The sequence below is a fragment of the Mauremys reevesii genome, linkage group 6, assembly GCF_016161935.1.
Source record: "Mauremys reevesii isolate NIE-2019 linkage group 6, ASM1616193v1, whole genome shotgun sequence".
NCBI classification, from domain to species: domain Eukaryota; kingdom Metazoa; phylum Chordata; order Testudines; family Geoemydidae; genus Mauremys; species Mauremys reevesii.
The window spans coordinates 10,931,435-10,937,434 of NC_052628.1; the positions used below are offsets into that span (position 1 = coordinate 10,931,435).

The following is a 6,000-nucleotide window of genomic DNA, read 5'->3' on the forward strand; positions in this document are numbered from 1 at the left end:
TAAAATTGTCAGTGATGCGGAAACCACCACAACCCTTAGTAGATTTTTCCAATGTTTAATTACCCTCACTGTTAAAAACTGACACCTTATCCTTAATTTGGTTGGGGCCTGTAGGTATTACACTAATACCAACATTAATCATTATAATTTGTATTTTGAATTCCTTGCATTTAAGGCTCTATGTAAGTACAGCACATTATATTTTATTATTATCCAGTTTTATGGGGAAACTGAAGTAACAACTGTTCTAATTCTTTATTATTACTGAAAGGTAAATCTGTTCTGGTGCTGCCCTGTGCTGATTGGCTGCTTTCTCCAACCCTTTCCCTCCCCATCCTTCACAGTCTCTTAACCTCAGCTTCACTCTACATTGGCCCTTCTTACTCTTGTCTTCCCTGCCCTGTCCCCTTCAACCCGCTTCCCTTCCCTTCCTTTTTTGTTTAGCTGACAACCCGCCTAAGCATCCCCCTCACCAAAACAAAATACAAATCACGACATTAAGATGATGTTTGTTATCACTGTATTGTTCCTTCTGCTTGTGTGTTTTACAGCTGTGTCTGTCTTGTTTATTTAGATTGTAAACTCTTTGGGCAAGGTCCATCTATTACTCTGTGTTTGTGCAGTGCCTAGCACAATGGGACCCTATTCTTGGTTGGCCCTGAGGCACTACTGTAATAAACATGATTAATAATAAGATGTATGTTACAATGGAAATGAGCCAGATGTTGCTAGACCAGTGGTTTTCAAATTTTTGTACTGGTGACCCCTTTCACATAGCAAGCCTCTGAGTGTGACCCCCCCCACCCCTTATAAATTAAAAACACTTTTTTAATATATTTAACACCATTATAAATGCTGGAGGCAAAGCGGGGTTTGGGGTGGAGGCTGATAGCTCACGACCCCCCATGTAATAACCTCACGACCCCCATTCTGCAGCTCACCTGGACCAAATCCTGAGGACTTAACTCACTGCCCTACTTCACAGAGATATTATGACGCTAACTCCATTTTAAAAATTGGAAGGGGCTCGGACACTGGTGGTGGTGCTTGAATACTGTGGTAATGAGGGTCAGATAAGTCCCTAAGCTAGAATACATGCTAGGGTTTGGTACGTAAGCTTGGCTTTTTCTTTTTAAAGTGAGCACGCACAGGCATACACCCAGGCTAGTAGACGTGCAAACCTGAATGGATGCTTGTGCAATTTGGGGCCTATATACAATCATAACTGGCTTTGAGCATCTCTCACTGTGAGCCTTTCCGTTGACTTCAGTGCGAGTTGGATCAAGCCTTTGGTGCACTCACAAATCAGAGTTGTGTATGCGTCCTAATTTCTATACGTATAAGACAGAAGCATGAGAAAGCGTGTGTCTACATTCTTACACATCAGGACCCAGGCTCCTAAATCTGAATAAATACATTTTTATTAATCAGTTATTTAATTAACATACATTAACTGTCTTTTTAATCAAAAGATTTAGATTTGATAAAGTTATTGGCTGCTGTTTAAATGATAATTGGGTCATAAAACTATAATTCAAACTAATTGAAAGGTCTTAATTAGTTATTTGCTACAATTTCCTACTAAATCTCTGGAAATCCTATTTTAACGTGAATTTAGTGGTGTTATAAAAGTGGGCCTGAGCCACAAACTTTAGATCTAGCATCAAATCTCAATCCCAATCTCCCTGAAGTTTGAGAGTCTTCACGGTTTGTGTTCTGAATCAATCCATTATAGAGCTGTAAAATTGATATATGGTATCAACAGTATTTTAGTCACTGCCACTTAATATTATGTCCTCAATAAGGAAACAAGTAACTTGATTGTCCAAGCAGTAGATAAAAGAAAAGACTCAGAAGTCAGTGGAATAGAGGCTTATTGTCACAAGAATTTACCTGGGGGAAGGGCGTGAGATTATTTGGGTCAGGCTCCATTTTTGATTTTGAGATTGTCATTCCAAGATTCCGTATTATATTAATTTATTAAAACAACTTATCAGAATTGGCCAAGGTGCTTATAGGGGCACTTCATCAATTCAAACATTAAATTAAATTAAAAATGAGAAAAAGTCTTACTTGGGTCTCTGTGCACTGCAGATGTTTGAGGCCTTGCAGATCACGTCCCAGCGACGGAGAGTCTGGGACAATTCCAAGTGTAACCTGTTTTATTACACCTGTAGACAAGTCTAGTAGCAGAGACGTCGGGCAATCCCTTCTTCCAGGAATCTTAGTCCAAGACCAAGGCCCAATTCACAGAGAGCAACTCTGCTTCAAGAATTGACTCATTGGATGCCAGTGAGGAAACATTATTTCACTGCTAATAAATCAATGGGTTTTTGGTTCAGGTTTGCCTTGGGGAAGGTCATATTATATTAAAGGAGCAGTAACTTCTTCTTAGCATATGCGCAATGTGCCTCAGGTGGCACATGACCAGGATTCATCACTGAATTTGGTCTGCTGGTTGGATCATTAGCTTCCCCCACCTGGGCTGGGTACAGATGGGGAGTGCGACATGAGTGCTGATCCATGACCCCAGAGCCATAACTAAGAGTATCTAATAAATAGGTCTGATATGTCTCATTGGTTGACTTGACAGCTGGGGAAACCTAGAGATGGTGCAACAGGAGGTTACACGATAACCTCACCAAGGTGTATTGAACTCATTGTGAGTCTTCCCATTGATTTCAATGAGCTTTAAATCAGGGCCTGATTATGGTGCCACCTCTCTCCTATTCTAAGTAGAGGAAGACACTACCAGTTGAGCCTTATCCTGAAAGGCATGCAGTATCCACGACCAATACTAATCTGACAGGTGAGTAAGGTGATCGTCCCTGCTAAAGGTCAAGTCCTTTCTGCAGCTTCCTGGAACAATGGGACTATTGTGTTTTTTAGGGCTAAATCCTCAACTGGAGTAAATGAATGTAATTCTATTGACTTCAGTGGAGGGTTGCCAATTTACAGCGATTAAGATCTGGCCTTTAATATCTCCCACTGCATTAGCTCCCACTCCAGGAAACCTAGAGTGTATGTTGAAAACAGATCCCTGTGCCCATGTGTATGTTTCCATAGGCCATAACTTACATTTTTCAAACAGATATGCACTTGGTGTAAGTGATAATATTTTCCCCATGATGTGCATAGAAAATGTGAAGCTCAGGTGTTAATAAACCTCCCTCACCACCAACACCAATACCAATAATTATGGAACTAGTTCCACATGATTGCAGCAATAACTGGTTTTGAAACCCTTTGAGTGTAATAGTCTTGTTTGTTTTAAGAGTTTGCACACAGGGCTAGTCTTAAAAACCAGAAATGTTCTTTTCAGCTCAGCTTTCATAGCGGAGGGAAAAAAATTACAACTTTAATTAAGATTTATGGTCCTCAATAGGACTCAGCAAGGCTAGAAAAACTGCTTAGGAGTGTGAAAAATAACAGTTAAAAATGGGGAAATATGATTAAGTGCCTTTAATTCCTACTGCCTCTTTTACGGGGTTTCCGATAGCCTCAGGCAGAAATAGGCACTTATTGTCTTTAAAACGGCATTATTCTTGGCATAAAATGTTTATAGATCAAGATGAAACTCGTTCTGAGAAATAATAACATTGGCATGAGTTGAAAGGACCTTGCCTTTGGAGGAGAAAAAAAATTTCAACAAATACTGAGTTTAATGGAAAAATTTACTTAAAGGGAAATACTTTTAAAAAAACCAAAACACTCCACATTGGAAAATATGGTTTAGACATATACTACTTATGAGCCTAAAATGATTTGCATCTCAATAATGTGAAGTTAAATTTAAAACTCAGTTCAGCCTTAAAATAGAGATAACAGCCTTAAAAGGAAAATAATACTTTGCAAGCAAGACGGCACCGTTAACTATTTCAGGGCAGTTGTGTTGCCTGGGATGTGTAAGTGCTGGATAAAGAGAAGCAGCATACTAGTGAAGCCTTTTAAGGGCTGATGTTCATAAGTGCTGGCACCCACAGCTGAAAGTGAAGTCCACAGGGAAAGTGGTCGGTCAGCACCACCCTGGTCTGGCTGTTTGTGGTCACAGATGAAATGGCACTGACATATGCAACTAGAAATGGGCCCTAACCAGAGTACTGGGTGTGACACAACGGGACCACAACCTTTGGTAAACTCTAGATATACAAACAAACTGTCATAGGTTGGCCTTAACTCTATGAGGGACTCATTGGAATCCTGAATCTGAACACCTTCAAACTTTCAGAAAGCTTGGAGCTGGATCAGACTTTACAGATCAGGCCCACAAACCAACTTGCTCTCTTATGGAGGAAAAGGGAATCGAGGTCTAGACTCTTCCACTAGGGACCTGAGCCTGCAACCTTTACACCCATGAGAAATCATAGTAACTAAAAGTAACTATTCACATGACACACACTGTAGGCTTTGGACCCAACATCCTGACTACTCTACAACTAACCTGAGACAGGGAATCTGGTTTCAAGGTGATTAAAAGTTGTAGAGCTTATGGGACCTAACAAGGTTGAAACCTTGGATTGCCCATGGTGTTAACAAGCTCTCTGGTGTTTATACTGGTTTGGGGGACTTGGTTAGATTATATCAACACTACCACTTTTAACCATGTCATAACTGGGATAGATGAAAACCATATTTGAACTGTGTCCCCAGATTCAGTTATGGTTGTAGTGTGGATGGACCCTCAAAGAAATAAAGAAGAGTAAAGCACAGCCAGCAGCATATTCCAGGTCTGGCAAAAGCGTGTTCCATTAAAAAGTGCTTCATGCAAATAGTTAAGATCTAACTGCATTGAAATGACACCATAAAGTGCTAAGGAATAGACTACATTCTTTTATCACCTCTTTTCCTGAACAGTAAAGGTGAAATACAGTGGATGCTCAATAACTTCAGCAGGGACGTGGAGGAAGCCTGAAAACGATTTTATATCCTGCTTCACTCTAAGTGTCTTTTGCAGATTTTTGCAAAGGTCATGCGCATTGTAGGGTGTTTCCTGGGGTAATTACTGGTCAGCAGGGAAATGCATTAAATGAAAAGCTGGGGCAAATGCCATCAAATATTATCAGAACTAGAAGTGGAGCTTTTTTAAGATTAGAAAATGTTTGCATAACTTCCCTCCCTCCCCAATTTTTGGTCCCCTTCTGCAGGAGAAAGTACCAAAATACCAGGAGATGGCCTATATTCTTAACCTGACTAGAAAAAAGAAACACCATCAGCAAAGCTGTTCTGCTGAAAATTGCTAGCTCAAACCAAAGTAATTTGGATACATTCAGTAAACAGCTAAATATATTATAGAACCATAGAATATCAGGGTTGGAAGGGACCTCAGGAGGTCAATTTAGTCTGCTCCTCAAAGCAGGACCAATCCCCAGACAGATTTTTGCCCCATATCTCTAAGTGGCCCCCTCAAGGATTGAACTCACACCCTGGGGTTTAGCAGGCTAATGCTGAAACCACTGAACTATCCCTCCCCCAAAATGATCACAGGGCCTTATACATGCAAAACATGCATTCTACCACTGAGGTACATCCCTACATTATATGCAGTCCAAACTGTAGACTTAACATGCCTAGTGGAGGATCTGTACCATGATACATGTAGCTGTGTGAGGGCCAACGGTTGTATTAAAGACTGGCCTTCAGTACAATCAGGAGAACCCCAGGAATGCGTATGCTCACCTATGTTATTTAATGTTTGAATAGACTATCTGATGAGGAAGGAGGCCAAAGTAGGAGGTGTGATATGTAAATGTTCCTCTTCAGAAGATCTTGAATATGCAGATGACATTGGCTTATTGGAGACACTACTGATCAACTGCAGTTCATGCTGGAAGAGCAGCAAAAGGTACAGAATTTAGGGGACTTCAAATCAATGGTGATAAAATCAAAGCTATGCATGCCTCTTATTAAATGAAAACAAATGCCCTGCCAGTGCTGCATATAGATAGCATTGACACTGAATGGGTGAATAGTTTTATCTATCTGAGTAGTCAGTTGAAAACA

The 6,000-nt window shown here is 40.4% G+C and overlaps 1 long non-coding RNA gene across 1 annotated transcript in view; it reads left to right on the plus strand.

The window, feature by feature from the left end:
* The window catches only part of LOC120407498, a 52,352-nt gene extending 46,559 nt beyond the window's left edge, over nt 1-5,793 (plus strand). The window contains exon 7 of the long non-coding RNA XR_005600048.1: nt 5,701-5,793. This is a non-coding gene — a long non-coding RNA (uncharacterized LOC120407498). The remainder of the gene's footprint in view (nt 1-5,700) is intronic.
* Nucleotides 5,794-6,000: the final 207 nt, after the last annotated feature.